This window comes from Pleurodeles waltl, chromosome 4_2 (genome assembly GCF_031143425.1).
Source record: "Pleurodeles waltl isolate 20211129_DDA chromosome 4_2, aPleWal1.hap1.20221129, whole genome shotgun sequence".
Lineage (NCBI taxonomy): Eukaryota > Metazoa > Chordata > Amphibia > Caudata > Salamandridae > Pleurodeles > Pleurodeles waltl.
Window position 1 is genome coordinate 551912647 of NC_090443.1, and position 16326 is coordinate 551928972.

General features: G+C 43.8%; 1 protein-coding gene across 1 annotated transcript in view; it reads right to left on the reverse strand.

Annotated features, from left to right (window-relative positions):
• The window catches only part of CEP350 (centrosomal protein 350), an 821600-nt gene that overhangs the window by 782714 nt on the left and 22560 nt on the right, over positions 1-16326 (reverse strand). The gene's annotated exons all lie outside the window — the stretch shown is intronic.

Here is a 16326-nt window from a genome sequence, read left to right on the forward strand (position 1 = left end):
CATTTCACCTCCCAACAGTAAAAACAGCGCTAATATGACCACTTTGCCTCCCCCGGACGTTCTGAGTGGTGCTAGCCTTAAAGAGATCTACCCAATCAGGTGACTATTAGCTGACAATCTGACCCAATTTCCATCGATGCGATTCACAAGAAGTCTTAATTTAGGTTAAAATAACAGGTTTAATTCCTAGAATCATATGACGAAAACAGTATTATCCCTAAATGATCAAGGATGTCCAGTTCAAAGACTGAAAGAGAACACCAACCATAGTATCATCTAAGTTAGCAAAAGCCTACACAATTCCTTCGAGTGTAGGGAGCAAGGATAACAGTGAAGGAAAGCTGGTTGAAGCTCAATAAAATGTGCACACAATCTATTGTTGTCTTCTAGCCAGAGACTGTAAATTCACACACCACACACACCACTACAGCAGGCTCCCTGTACAAACTTGTGGTAATGGATGTCAGGCAATACGCTTTGAAGAAGCAACACATTGTTGAAGTTTAACCACATGTTGGGATGGATGGAAGTCCTCTACTTTCCTTTACGACGCCATGCAGCACTGTCTTTGTACTACCTGTACCCACTGTCAAGTGGCAAAAAGCGTACTCCTGTTTGTGAGGGTGGCTAGCAATGATGGCAGTATAGTCATTACTACATTGACAGACCCTTTACCTGTACCTCTATTAACTAAAAGTCTACTGGCTCGCTCCAAGTAAAGTCTGTGCTGTCGACCATAACAGAGGCCCATTAGCTGAATCATATCTGGGACATGCCTGATGATATCCTAAAACGCTTTGTGTTAGTCGATGTTGGGGGGATGTGGGAGGGGTGCTAACATGTGCCCCTGGGTGGGTGAAGGCCACCCATTTCCTATCTGAGTCAGCATTCCTTTAGGAGATGGACTATGCTCTAGAGTCATTCCACAGAACTACCTTATCCAGTTCAAATAAGACTCAGGGAGGGAAGCCTACCTGCACCGCATGTAAATATACCGATCAAGATCCGGCCATGCCCCCAAGACTGGTGAGGAAATATAGGACTTTAAAAAACGTAGGTAACTTGTTTGCAAACGCATTAGTTCAAGAAAGAAACTGAGATGATCCAACAGCTTAATTTCTGCTGGTTGCTAATTTCTCAAGGGATGGGGCCTACCTGAATCTAGGGAAACAGCTCTGCTGTCAAGCAGTTTAGAGGAGGAAGCCTGCCAAAATGCTTGAGTGAAAAGTTGAACTGCAACCTTGGGCAATAGTGATTTATCTAGAGCAAAGAGGCAGGTTGATTGGAAGGACCTGTAGAGGAGGGCCCGACTATGCAGAAGCCATGAATTTACTTGAGCCAGCTGCCCGCCCTGTCAAAGGCTAAACAAGTGTGATGACACCCTGGTCAAGGAGATGCCTCACTGCCACCAGACAGCTGAGAGGGCAATTTTGCTCCACAACAAGCCTCACTGTATGCCTAGTGTGCCTGTGTCGCCCTCCAGGCACAAATGACGAGGCAATGAGTCACCATACTTATTTGATAAGTATTGGGTGGATATTTTGTTCCCTAGGTGGTGGACACCATTGGACATTTCTTGGACATCTGCAGCAGCTGCACCGACCACATTCCAGAGTGCACACCAAAGCACTTATCAAAAGAAAAATGCACCTACTGGAACTCTTAAAACTTTACTTTTGTGACGAATAGCTTTAATTTTGGCAAAATTAGATCCTAAAATAAAATTCGCTGACTGAACTCTTCTGGACCGTAGGGCAGAATGTTAATATGATAAAGCGTTTAAGAGCTTCAAATCTATTTGGAGCCGAATCTCAGGCCTGGAAACTGTTTTGGCCTTCACTGTACATGCTAATTTTATTTTATAGTATTCTTATGTGTAAAGTACAATCCTGAGTGCACAATTACATTTTCACTTCATTGAGATCATCAACCTCTCCTTCACTTCTGCCACCTTCCCGGACAGCTGGAAACACGCAGAAATCCAACCCCTCCTCAAAAAACCCAAGGCTGACCCCAACGACCTCAAAAACTTCCGTCCGATCTCTCTCCTCCCTTTTCCAGCGAAAGTCATCGAGAAGATCGTCAACACTCAGCTCACCCACTTCCTCGAAGACAATTCCATCCTGGACCCCTCACAATCCGGATTCAGACGAAACCACAGCACTGAGATCGCCCTCCTCGCCGCCACAGATGACATCAGACATCAAATGGACAACGGCGAAACCTCAGCCCTCATCCTCCTCGACCTATCAGCCGCTTTTGACACCGTCTGCCACCGCACCCTACTGACCCGCCTCCAGGAAGCCGGCATCCAAGATAAAGCCCTCCACTGGATCTCATCCTTCCTCTCCGACAGAACGCAGAGAGTCCGTCTCTCCCCTTTCCGCTCCAAAGCCACCAACCTCATCTGCGGCGTCCCCCAAGGATCCTCCCTCAGCCCCACGTTGTTCAACATCTACATGGCCCCCCTCGCTCAACTGGCCCGCCAACATCATCTCAGCATCATCTCCTACGCCGACGATACCCAGCTCGTCCTCTCCCTGACCAAAGACCCGCTCACCGCCAAAACAAACCTCCACGAGGGACTAAAATCCATCGCCGATTGGATGAACAACAGTCGCCTGAAACTCAACTCCGACAAGACGGAAGTCCTCATCCTCGGACGCACTCCCTCGGCCTGGAACGACTCATGGTGGCCCTCCGTCCTCGGACCCCCACCCACCCCTGCCAGCCACGCAAGAAACCTCGGCTTCATCCTGGACTCCGCCCTCACCATGTCCAAACAGGTCAGCGCCGTCTCCTCCTCCTGTTTCAACACCCTCCGAATGCTCCGCAGAATTTTCAAGTGGATTCCAACAGAAACCAGAAAGACGGTGACCCAGGCCCTCGTCAGCAGCAGACTTGACTACGGCAACGCACTCTACACAGGCATCCCAACCAAAGACATCAAACGCCTCCAACGTATCCAAAATGCCTCCGCCCGACTGATCCTCAACATACCCCGCCGAAGTCACATCTCCCCTCACCTAAAGGAACTCCACTGGCTCCCGGTAGACAAGAGGATCACCTTCAAACTCCTGACCCACGCTCACAAGGCACTTCACAACACCGGACCCTCCTACCTCAACACCAGACTTCACTTCTACACCCCAACACGTCAACTCCGATCCGCCAACCTCGCCCTCGCCATCGTACCCCGAATCCAGCGCAAGACATCCGGCGGCAGATCCTTCTCCTTCCTCGCCGCCAAGACCTGGAACTCTCTCCCCACATCCCTTCGCCAGACCCAGGACCTCCTCGCATTCAGAAGGCTCCTCAAGACCTGGCTCTTCGACCGATAAACCAGCAGCGCTCCTCTCCCCCCTCCCCCCCCCCCCTCAGCGCCTCGAAACCCTGACGGGTACATAGCGCGCTTTATAAATACTATGATTGATTGATTGATTGATTGATTGTTATTAAATGTCTAACCCTAAACCACTTTCTTGAGTAGGTCATCGCATCTCACCCTCACTACTTTATAGGAAACAAGTGCTAAAGGGAATTACTTGGCCATCTAATTGGAGTGCATTAGTGCTGTGACCCCCGGGACACTAGTGCCAAACATTAAATTGCTATGATTGAGGCACAGTAACGTTACAGTGTACAGAGACCCATAGAATAGTCTAAAACACCTGCAAAGGTAGGAAGATTAAAAGACACAAAGGGGGTTATTCTAACTTTGGAGGAGGTGTTAATCCGTCCCAAAAGTGACGGAAAAGTGACGGATTTACCACCAGCCGTATTACGAGTCCATTATATCCTATGGAACTCGTAATACGGCTGGTGGTATATCCGTCACTTTACCGTCACTTTTGGGACGGATTAACACTCCTCCAAAGTTAGAATAACCCCCAAAGTGTTTACCCGCTGTGAATCCATGATAATTGCCACGGAGCAAAGTATGAGACTTGACTACTCATCATTGACAATCTGGCATAGGGAGCACAGTAAATACATCAGAGGATTTTCTGAACCTACAATGTGGCTTTAAAAGATAAAATTGAACAACAACTTTGCACACATAATGCGTAGATGATGGACCCCAGCCACACAAAGTGAAACAAACATTTCCATAAAATGATAGACTGATATTTTTGTCTTGACAGAAGGAGGCCAGATACCTATTCGGTAAACATCTAAACTCACCCCAAGCAAAAGGAGTGAAGCTCTCAGTAAGGATTTCAGTGCATCTATCCACCTCATCTCACATTTGCATCCATCATAAATGTTGTTTTGGGGTGCAGTCACTGTACAGGAGTATTACACTGTAGACTACAATACCATCCACTCACTAACGATAAACACAATCACTCACATACCGATATTCCCAAAGTTGTGAAAACTTATCCAATCAATTCCAACACAACTAGATGAGTCACTGTAAACCAACTGGGACATTACTGAACTTAAACAGAACAACTCTAGGTCCTAAGCAGCTATTCATTATTAATGACTTTGTGAAACTGTCCACCTTTCCACAACTACCTAAAAACTAATCAAAGACTTATCTCAGACAGTTAAGCACAAGTGTAAACTGTCCCAACTCCAACAAGGTGGCCTCCCTACCAAGGCAATAACTTGTGAACTACCCAGAGTTCTCTCTTTTGTTGCCAGGTACAGAACTCATGATTTTACCAACAATTTATTTCATTGTTATTCCACCATAACATGCTTCTGGCAACCCCACTGTCCTTGCACACATGATGTGCTGCGCCATTTCCAAAACTATTTAGATCATCTCGCATGATACGCACCACCAAAAACTTAGAAAAAAACCTCATCATTTTAAAATACATATACATGCACATTCCATAGCAACTGAAAATCAACAAGGGAGATCATTAATCCATTCTTTCCTACTTACAATGTAAATACAAATGTCATTTACTGTGCAAGCTGTTTGCACTGCTCAAATGATGTTGAAAGCACACACAATCTTTCTATTCATGACTGGTGGTAAATATTACATATCACTCATAATTAAGTCCCACTGAAACTAAATGCGATTTTATTTTGAACATCCCACATAATGGGTATCTTAAAAATCAGCCATATTTATCAATCAAGCAGTTTTCAACCAAGTATACGTCTCAAAAAGAATTGCCTTGTCAATTAAATACTAGCATTTCCTGGTATTGCAATCAAACCCAAGTGGATTAACTCATGTGTTTGTATTTCAAACTGACCCTGAATAGTTGACCTGACTGCACTGATATTCAGAATTAATCAGTCTTGCCGTTATTGCAACTCGCTCCCCATCAATGTGTGACACTAACTAAAATCACCCATCATGCCCAAGTGGGCCAATGTACTAAGTCACGCTCTCATTTAAAAATACTATCAATTTCCAACTTTGAAAGTATGGCCTGATTACAGCCATCATTAACCACCACAATAGTTTCTTCATTCATGTGTTCAACTGTAGAGTATGCTATTATGTTCTGTGCATAACTCCTACTGATATACCTGCATTCCTTATAATCGCATCCTGGCGATGACAACCTCATTACACCAATCTCACAACTGTAATTCTAGCATGCAATATCCACCATTACTCCTGGCTGATGTGCTCTTAACTGTCTTCACCGCTCTCATAATGGGCTCGATTGTAACTCAATTCATAAGAATGTATAGCCCTCCTCCTCCTTGTTCAGGCCATAGGGTACTTTACTATCTAAGCTCATAATGTTCCTGCTCTCCATCCGTCTTAGGTGCCTTTTTCGATCTCCCCAAACGTTTCTGGGGAACTGCATCTATAATGAAATATTTCAAGCTGGTAACATCACCCCCATCACTTTCAGGTATGTGTCTTGTTACTGGGTAAAACCAGTCATGGTTGATGGCTGCCCTTTTATGTTACAGTATCCTCTTATGGACCTGCAATTTCATGCTGCCTACATAATGTAATCCGCAAGCACACTGCAGCACATATACCGCAAATTGTTTCTTACAATGATATGGTCCCTGAATTTCAATGGGTCTACTGCAGAATGGTGACAACTTCTTGCATATCAATACCATATTTGCATGCTTACATTCATGGCATCTGTGAAAACGTATTTTGCAGCCACGTTTCTCTGCTCTTCATCTCAGGGCTGCTTGCAAGCGAATCTTTCATGGCATGAGCTCGTTGAAAGGTTATTTGAGGAGACGTAGGCAAAGTGGAACTTAATAACTGATCTGCCTTTAAAAGGTGCAAATGTTTTCTTAATATTGATGTCACCTCTTTATGTTCTGTGCTGTATGTGGTGATCATCCTAATGTCAGAGGTGTCCCTCCTCTGTTCCTGCTTTGAAAACAATATAGACTCTCTAATGACTGCCTCCACCTTAGCTACTGCTGCCTTAAATACTTATTTAGTGTAACCTCTCTGCAGAAAGCATTATATTGTTTCCTGTTTAGCGGCCTCCCAGCCCTGCTACGTACTGCTGTTTCTTTTCACCCTTGAACAGTTCACCATAATGAACCAGATAGTGTTTAGGGTAGAAACTGGAGGAGTGCAGCTTGTCAGCTGCTGGCTTTCTAAACAATCTTGTTTCCAATTTTAACAAATACCTGGAGGTCCAAAAAACTCAACGTGCTTCATATCAATATGTTCAGTGAAATGCAAATTTAGCTTGTTTCAATTAATGCCCTCCACAAACTTCCTAGCAGCCTGCAACGCACCGTTACCCATGATGAACACATCTATGAATCTCAGCCAACACACAATACTGTCTCCCCTCATGTTGTGATGGTCGCCGCTAAGCACCTGCTCTTCCCACTAGCCTGTATGCAAAGAAGCATGGGAGCGAAGCAGGTGCCAATCGCCATCCCTCGCACCTGCCTGTATACTTGCTTATCAAACAAGAAAAAATTGTTATTCAGGCACCATTTAATCATATCAAGTAACATCAGAGACTGTTTGTACAAACTCAAAGACTGACACTTAAGAAAATGTTCCATGGCTCTTAGCCCATCCTCATGGAGGATAAGGATGTAATGCCTAGGGTCATCAGGATGCACTCCTGAGGCCAAGGGATATCGTATATCTCCTTTTTAAAAAATCAGCTGTTCTTTTCACAAACAACAGCATTATCAAACAACCCATTTATGGCTGAGATTATCGGTCTCCCTGGTGGTTGTTTGGCATTCTTGTGGATTTGGGGTATCAAGTACAAAACCTGGAGTTTTAGATAATTTCTTAAATAAAAGGTACTCATCCGGTCTCAAAAGCTCTTCATTCCTCCAGTCAGTTAGTTACGGGTTATATTCATTTTTGGTCCTGGCCCATTCCGTACGATCACTTTGTTTGTAACAACTTCACTTCTTTAAATGTCTGTTGGCCTCATTCATGTACATGCTAAGTGGTCAGAGCACAATATTTCCACCCTTATCCGAGTTCCGTATTACGATATCATTCTTAGACCACAACTTCTTAACCAAATTGTGGAACTCCCTTTCCTGCTGACTGCATTTAGAATGTCTGATATGTGCCCTCCCGACACATAGTGACTTAATCTTGTCAATCACCAATTCATTGACAACATCAGTGGTATCCCTTTGTGAGGGTGGGTAAAAACATCAAAGCAGGTTTAGAAGGTGTGGTCTCCACTTCATACACATGCAGCCCCATGGAGACTGTAATTTGTAGATCTGAAACCAGTTCCGTTATGCTCAGTGACTCATTCTCCAAATCCTGGAGTTCTTTCAATAACTGTCAGACATCATTAATCCTTTTTGATTTATGCTTGTATTTTCAGATTGTACAAAGGATGCCTTTTTCTTTGGTTTCAGCAAGTGAAACTTCGCCAATTTGATCTTCCTTATAAATTTGTAAAAAAAAGTCAATTCGCTCAACAATAATCAATTTTACTAATCTGGTTTTGTGTTGTTTGCCTGCAGCGCTTCCTATGTTGTCGCCTCCTTTGGTTCCTTCTATGTCTAGTCGTGGTCTTTGAGTTCTTGGTCTTAAGAATTATACTGAATCCACTCTTTAAAAATATAATTTGTCCACAAGTGAGGGGGCATTTGATGATCAGTGCCACTGCACCTGGCTCTATCATCCTCCGAATTGGTTTCAAATCCAGAGCTGGGCTCTGAAACAGTCTCAATTATCCTTGTATCTTGCATGTTTCTGTTCACTGCTTTTAGCCTTTGTTTACGCATGGTATCAAAACATTTAGCAAAGGTGAATATCTGTCCCTGTTGGTAATCCACATTGTCCATGAGGAACTTATATGTCTTCCTTGATTTTATTGTATCCTCTAGTTTTCTTTAGTCTAATAGTAATTTCTTCGCGATATTTCTTCGCCCCATCCTGCTGACTATGTTGATTAATTTCAGCATTTAGGGCATCTATCTTCGCTTGCAAATCAGCATAGTCAATTTTAGCATACTTCACTATTATTTCCTGTGCTATGTTACTTTTAGTCCATGCTCTCATTATTAATGGGTTAGGATTTTCGTAACTTGGGACTGTTCAAATTCTGAGCCAACATGGAATTGTGCCCACCTCCAAATATTTAGCCAATGTTTTCCACTCCCACCACTTGGCCTGTTCACTTCTCATAAGTTTTTCCAAAAGTTTCAATTTGATCTTAATGTCATCTCCACTAGGAATCTTAGTTGATCGTTTGTGTAAGTTGCTGTCGCCATTTGTGATAATGTTGTCAAACAGCTGATAATTTGCCGCATCTTGTTTGCGCAGCACGTCGGCAGACATGAGTATTCTTTTTAATGCAACGCTGGTTTTTGATCTCTAGCCGCGCTCGTGAACACCTCCCAACCCGTTCGCCCTCACCACAGCTTTGTGATCATGCAGCTCGGGTTCTTGTCCCGATGGTTGCTGTACTGCTACATATTGTCCAAATGCACAATTGTGCTCTGTTTTAACACACAAATGGACAAGGCCTTGCCCCATACTCTGCAGCAGGAGGGGTTAGTATAAAAACCAAGATTTTTCAGAAGCCTTGTGATTTCAGTGAACAGATATCACAGACCAGCACCCCATTCTTAAATGTTTTCCAGCTCCAGTGCAGTTCACCATTGGCCACTTTTATGAGCAGAACAATATCTTGGGCACAGCTAGAAAATGGTAAATTGAAGGGTGTGGGCAAGGTCGTGACATTTACAACAGCTACTCTTAGAGAGGAACGCAAACAATTTTAAAAGAAAGTTACTTTGGTAATTTACTGCATTTAGAAAGCATGTCTACTGTTATATTTTTTTTTAAAAATAATAAAAATTGCCACTCCTCCTGTCCGTTAAAGGTAACAAACATTTCTTGTTTTAAAACATTTATTGTGGTTCTAAAACGTTTGGGAATCACTGCTCTACCACATAACAGAACAAATCCAAACATATCTATAACCATATGTCTCTGAACATAGGTGGACAACTACCAGTGTAGTTACTGTTCCAAAATTACAAGTCATCATATAAAATCTGAAGAGAATGAGCAGTACAAGTTGCCATTTTGAAAAGGCTATTTCTAGGTACATACACTCCAAAAATGTAATGACAAAGTGGAGATGAAATGCTTTCTTTTAAACATAAGGAATGAACTGACAAAACTAAGCAGACACTGAAGGACTATTATAGTACCACAGAAACTGCAGGAACCTAATTGAAAGGCGTAGCACAAACCATTTCACGCACTGAAAATGTGGTTGAAAATTGCTGAAAGTGAATAGGATGCTGTTGTAAAATACGTCGGATTCATAAACATTCTCAGCAACAACGAAGAAGTGGTGGTTAAGACAGTATTACTGTATTAAAGAAGTCACTGACCAGAAATGTATATGGAAACTGAGAAACAAAGGAGGAGTCTGACAAATAAACAATCCACAGAATCATAATCATGTCATTCGGTGAACAATCCTAGACCAAAATAAAAGGAGTAAACAAATACTAATAGTTTCAATAAAAGCAACAGAGAGGATGGACAAAGGCCCGATAACAGTAAAAATAAAAGAAAGATACACGTCTGATTCACCAATCTAAAATGACACCCATTTCTCTCACACGTGAAGGTAAAAGGACAGGGTGGAGAAATACATGGTGTCATAATGGGGCATTTAAGGTGAAATTACAACTGTATAAGTACAACAAATGGGGATAGTTATAATGGTATGCACCAGCTGCTAACCATGAGAAAACGAGCGACTGAATGAAGAGAAGAATATTTACCTGTAAAGGATGATCAGGTATTTAACTGGATATATATTTTCACATAATTTGGAGTGACAGGTTGCTCGTATCCTTACGAAAGGACAGCAGTAAAAAATCCCCACACGTACTAATGACCAGCTAGAGGTATAAAAGGTCAAATGAATCAACTAAATGTCAAGGATATACCAAACAAGGAACAATTAGGATCCTAGTGCATATATGACTGTACATGATTTAAAACTAACATGGCATTATGGGCTCATATGAAAGGACAGGTGTATTTATGAGTTAGCTGGGCTACTGTTGCTAAACATACATCATGACTATAAACACTACTGGAAATTAGCATTAATAAATGAATGAATATGCAAGTAATCTTATCAATGTACTATTTATTACAAATTATCACATATATGTACTCCTAAAGAGAGTGTAAATCAATGTTGATACTAGGCTCAAAACATTTAAACTAACGGCACAAATTATGAATGTAGGGAAGCACCCTTTTGGTATGGTTAGCCCCCACATTTTCTTTCTGGTATCTGGTGAAATTTCGACTGAAAGTGCACTGTGTCGCTGCTAACCAGGTCCACAAAGCCAGATCTCTTTTCCTAGATTGTACTGTTGTTTCTCTCCATTGGTACCACCTTTAGTACCCTCTGCAAGTTCATAGTAAGTGGTATCCCTGGTACCTATGCCCTAGGGTACTAAAGAAGTCCCTATGGGCTGCAGCATGATTTGTGGCACCCTCCAGGACCTCGCACCAAATGGACCCAGTGCTGCCATCGCAGACGGTGTGTTTTGGTGCAGACACAAGTGAAAACACGACGTGTCACACACCCTCGTTTGCCAGGTCCCCTATCACTGCATGTGATATTTGTAAACCACCCCTACAAAAGGACTAAAGCCCTAAGGCAGGGTGCTGTATATCACATGTGAGGACATATCTACTATAGCAGATATGTCCCTATTGTGTCTTTGTCGATTCATAGATTTAGTAAGTGAAGAGGGAAGCCATTTTGTGTACATGTGCTGGACAATGGTTATTACGAGTTCCCCAGCTACACGATGGCATCACTGAAACTAGAGATGCTTGGTATTAATAAACCCTCACTGAACCCAGTGATTTATTAATACATGCACTCATAGGGCACCTTAGAGGTGTCCCCTGAAAACCTACCAGACTGCTAGTGTGTTAAATGACTGGTCTAAACCAGTACAGCCACCTTACACAGATTTCTGACCTCCTGAGGTGAGAGCCAGCGCTCTCAGAGGCCAGGAACAAAAGCCTACTCTGGGTGGAGATGTTATCACCTCTTCCAGGCAGGATGGACATTTCAGGGAGGGAAGCTTCAAAGGATTAGCCACCTTTGTAATGCAACCCAGGTCTCTCTAATATGGCGGAGATGACCACTCCCCTGTCCTGACCTCACTTTTGGGCAGCAAGACAGGCAGGGATATTAGTAAGATTAGGAGGTGTGCCCACATCATGCCAGTTCCACCCCTAAGGTGGACCAGCTGATGTGGAAACCACTTATCAAATTACTCCATCTTGTTTTGGACGAAATTAGTATTCTAGGGCCAGGGTTATGCCCACTTCTCAACAGAAGTGATCATATAGAGGGTGTAGTCACCCTAAAACCCATTGGCTGCTACCTGGCACTCCCTGTAATGCTCCTAAATTGAGTATTTAGGTGGCATCCTTGAACCCAAGAACTCAGATTTGAATGATCAAGAAAAGAAGGACAAAGAAGAGTCACTGCCTGGCGAGAACAGCAAAAGTGCTGTGGACTTCTTGGCGCAAAACCGTGCCTGCCCGTACCACTCGACAGAGTGACTCGTCCTGTGAACTGAAGACCTACCAAAGACCAGGTTGGCCTGCCAGCACTTCAAAACCACCACCAGTGTTCCCTGGAGTAGAGCTGCTACTTCCCTGAAGTCCTCAGGCACTGAAAATGGAGTCGTCGGTCCATCGCCTTGCAGTTCCCTGGCTCAGACAGACGCCGCAGACAACCAGGAGCAGGCGCCCGTGCTATGGAGGACCGGGACTGCCCCCCCCCCCACCCCACCAAGTGTGATGACAGCAGAAGACACCTGAGCTGTGCAGCACCAATCCCCAAGGTACAGGATGCCCTGCACCAAGCACCAACAGTGAGGGTCCAGTCTGGATTCTCACTGCACCAGGACCAACCAGCCATCGAGGGACATCAGAATCACTGAGACCCACTTCATAACTGGCTCAGCTGCCCCAATTTTGACCCTGCCAGCTGTTTGTCCATGACCACGAGGAGCACTTTCGCAGACAGTGTCCAGCCACCCTAACCACTCTAAATCCAAGCCGCCAGGCCCGGATCCTGAAGAACTGGTTGTGCCCCCTTGCTCCAAGACCCCTTGTAACCTAAGCCCTCTTTTCCCCTTGTGCAGCCTGTTTCTAGGCAGGCCCTCTTCTACGTATCGCCCTCAGCTACAACCAATCCAGCACCCTGCTCCCGGTGGAATTCAGGTAACTCCCGACAAACTGCTCAAGCAAAAGTGCAGAATAACTGCATCATCTTTACAGTGTGTCACTTACAAAATGTGATATAGCGAGCCAAAGACAGCCACGGCTAAACTTTTTTTAAAAAAGTTCAACAATCACACATGCTTTTCGCGCTGTTTCTGGGCTTATCAAAGTGATGTTATTCGGACTAGAGGAATAACAAAGAAAAGGAAAACAGGCAGGAACTAATAGCTTTGAATGTGTTCACAAGAAAAAATTACGTTCCAAATGCCAATGCACACTTCCTTTTAATAAGTTGATTCAAAGCGTCACGGCTGCCATGAGCATGAGCTCGACGGAGAGACACAAAAGGAAAAAGAAGTTTGCTCACAGTCAAACATATCGGCAAATGTGCATTCGTCCATTTAACAGGGTAGATGGCCAAGGCAGTAACAAAACTGCCTCAAGGAAGGACAAACGTAAAGCATTTACAAATGATGATAAAGGATTTTTGAAAGGCAAGCCCATGAACGAGTGTTGGGCTTGGCCCTTTTTGCAGGGTCATCTCCAAACTTTTTGCCTCCTTCCTCCTACTTTGTCTGACCTGATTTTGTTGGCTTTAGGACTCTGAACACTTTACCACAGCTGACCAGTGCTAACGTGCATATGCTCTCTGGATAAATTGTATTGGTAATTGGCTTTTACATGATGGGCATATTTGTTTTACTAGTAAGTCTCTAGTAAAGTGCACTAGAGGTGCCAGGGCCTGTAAATCAAATGCTACTAGGGGGCCTGCAGCACTGGTTGTGCCATCCACATGAGTAGCCCTGTAAACATGGCTCAGACCTGCCACTGCAGTGTATGTGTGTGAAGTTTTAACCTGCCAATTCGACCTGGAAAGTGTACTTACTTTGCCAAGCCCAAACTTCCCCTTTTTATACATGTAATGCACCCCTAAGGTGCCCTGTGGGCAGGGTGCAGTGTATGTTAAAGGTGGGACATGTACTGATGTGTTTTACATGTCCTAACAGTGAAATACTGCCAAATTTGTTTTTCACTTTTGCAAGGCCTCTCTCTCTCATAGGTTAAGATAAGGGCTGCCTTTAAATATCCTAAACATGCAAATTCCCTTTGAGAGCAGATAAAAATATGGAGTTTGGCGTCTCTGAACTCACAATTTAAAAATACATATTTTAGTGAAGTTGATTTTTAGATTGTTAGTTTGAAAATGCCACTTTTAGAAAGTAGGCATCTTCTTATTTTAACCATTCTGTGACTGCCGGTTTGTGGATTCCCTGTCTGGGTCAGACTGAGAGTTGGGCTGTGTATGAACCTCTAGACAGTGACACAAAGGGAGCTGGGGGTGTAGCCTGCATATCCTGATGAGCCATCAGGGATAGAGTGGAGGGAGGAGTGGTCACTTACACCTGAATGGGCTGTGCCTGCTCTCATGCAATGCAGTCTTCAACTCCCTGGTGTGTCTGAGGACTGGCCTGGGCAAGGCAGGATCCTGGAAACAACAGAGACTTTCCTTTGAAGTTTGCCTGCTTCAAAGGCAGAAACGGGTTTAAGTATTGGACCCAAAACCCCAGATTTTTTAGATTTCTTCAAGATCACTTCTGGATTAAGAGGAACCTCTGCCAAGGAGAAGAGCTGAAGAGCTGGAGGAGGAGTAGTGCCTCTTTGCCTGTGCTTTATTGGGTTGGCCTGTATTTGCTGCTTCTGCCTGTGAGGGGACAAAGACTGGACTTTGGGTATATTCCTGCTTGTGAAGAATCTCCAAGGGCTTGGATTGAGCTTCCCTCCTGTTTTGAAGTCTCATGGCCATCATCATCTGTTCTTTTTGCATTTGTCACCCCAAGTGGGAAGGGTATGCCCAGACGTGGGTTCCCATGCTCACTGTGCCACTGGATTCAAGCTAGCCTGGATGATTAAGGGTGATACCCTGAAACCGGTCCCAGGATGTTTGCTTCCAGTCCATGTAGCACCTGGCTTGGCAGTTCGGGCTGGACTGTTCCCATGAGGAACAGGGTCAAGACTGATTTGCATTTGGCTATTTCCAAACTGAGGTGGCATGGTGGGCAAAAGAATAATGGATTAAACCCAGATCTGTGACTGGGGGTGAGTGTTTGTATTGTTCAGCACTCCATCCATCAGCCTTTTGTGTTGCCGACTAGAGTTAGGGCCCCTGCTTGGACAGAGTGCAAACTGACTGCCAAACAGAGACTCCATTTCTAACCATGAGTGATCGTGATAGGTGTGCAGTGGACATGGTTAAAAGCCCACCGATAGATTACAGAAGGCCAGAGCGCTTGTACGCTCAACGTAAAAAGCAACAGATAGAGCAGGTTGTCTGTTAATTTGATGGCCAACAGTGCACTATAACAAAAATGATTTTACTACCCAGAATTTTGTTTATACTATCGGATTATTCCTATCAAATATCTCTACTCAGTTTCTTAATCAAGTATTATCAAACGCCAATACTTATCTTTAGACAAATAATCCACCACATACCCCACTTAATAAGTGTATTCAGTCTATTTGGGGTTGGTGATGGAAGATGTGTGTTTGTATTACTGGGCAACACAATTGATTGTGATAAGTGACTTGAAATCAGGAAGCAGAGAAGGCTTAGCATTTCAAACTCAACAACACATACTAGACAAAATCAGCATAATGAAACTACTACATTGTGTTCTGATTCCTAGAACTCTTCCCCCACTGACCCAAACTGCAATAGAGTTATGGAGGAAGGGTCTGCACTGGATGGAATGGGATGAGAAGGCACACAAGAAACACCACTGTGGTATGGAACATATATTTGTTGCATATGGCAAGGTAAGAGGGGTTCATGAAATGGTACCTCATTGGGATCATTTGGGAAGGTAATGAGATTAAAATCTTACCTACATGACAGGAAAAATATGGACTACACAAGCCAATTTTTCAGATACCTCCAGTTGAGGCACCCCCATAAGGTGCACACATCTCTATTGGTGGATCTCCCTGGGTTCAGCCCTCTTGAGGCTCATTTAATAACTACAATTTTGAGCCGGGTGGCATATCAAGGTTATATTGCATTCGTTTTAACTGCCCACATATTTCAGCAGGATTAAAGACACAATGGAACAAGACCTTGGCCTCATGGACAAGGTGAACTGGGTGATGCACTGCTGGCGCCCTGTGAATCAGCAATCTCAAAAAGGCTGCAGCTTGTGAAATTGAAATACCTGCATAAAACCAGCCGTATGCTTTAGCAGTTCTGTAAAATGAGTTTGCTGAAACTGTCTAGCTGTACCAGATGTGGAGGAAATACCAGGGACTTTAAAGACCAGAGTTGGTTTTGCCCACAGACTGAAAAATACTGGCAGGAAACTATTCACACTTTACTCACTGCTTGAAGATGGCCCATACCATTCTCGCCTAAACTGATACTGCTGGAGTGATGGAGGAAATTGAGGAGTCAAGTGGGAAAGGGTCCTGGTAGCCATAGGTGCACTCCTCCTCAAAAGAGACAGTCAAATGTGGAAGGTCAGTGGCACCCCAGGGTATACCACCTTAATACGGGGAATGGACTAATGCTTAAAAAAAGGAGGGATTAATTTACCTGTCAAGGAGATGCTCTAATAAGCATAAGACAAAATGGAGGCATA